A 302-nucleotide genomic window follows, 5' to 3' on the forward strand; every position below is an offset into this window, starting at 1 on the left:
GAGGTCATGTACATATATTGCGCGATAAGTCGATATATTGATTATTGCGACAGGCCTACTGTTGAACCTCTCGCTCGCGCGTTATTCTGCGTCACCGCAACACCACTACTACAGCCACTGAACGTAGGGCTGTGAATCTTTGGGTAGACTGTGAATCGATTCGATTCACGATTCATAGGTTTTCGATTCAATTCAAGAACGATTTTTGCTCATTCAGAACGATTCAATTCGATTCACAGTTAAATTCGATTCGATTCGATTCTGCATTCTTTAAGTGCATTCACAGGATTATTTAAATGCTT

This window comes from Sinocyclocheilus rhinocerous, unplaced genomic scaffold (assembly GCF_001515625.1).
Source record: "Sinocyclocheilus rhinocerous isolate Xijiao unplaced genomic scaffold, SAMN03320098_v1.1 scaffold255, whole genome shotgun sequence".
Taxonomy (NCBI): domain Eukaryota; kingdom Metazoa; phylum Chordata; class Actinopteri; order Cypriniformes; family Cyprinidae; genus Sinocyclocheilus; species Sinocyclocheilus rhinocerous.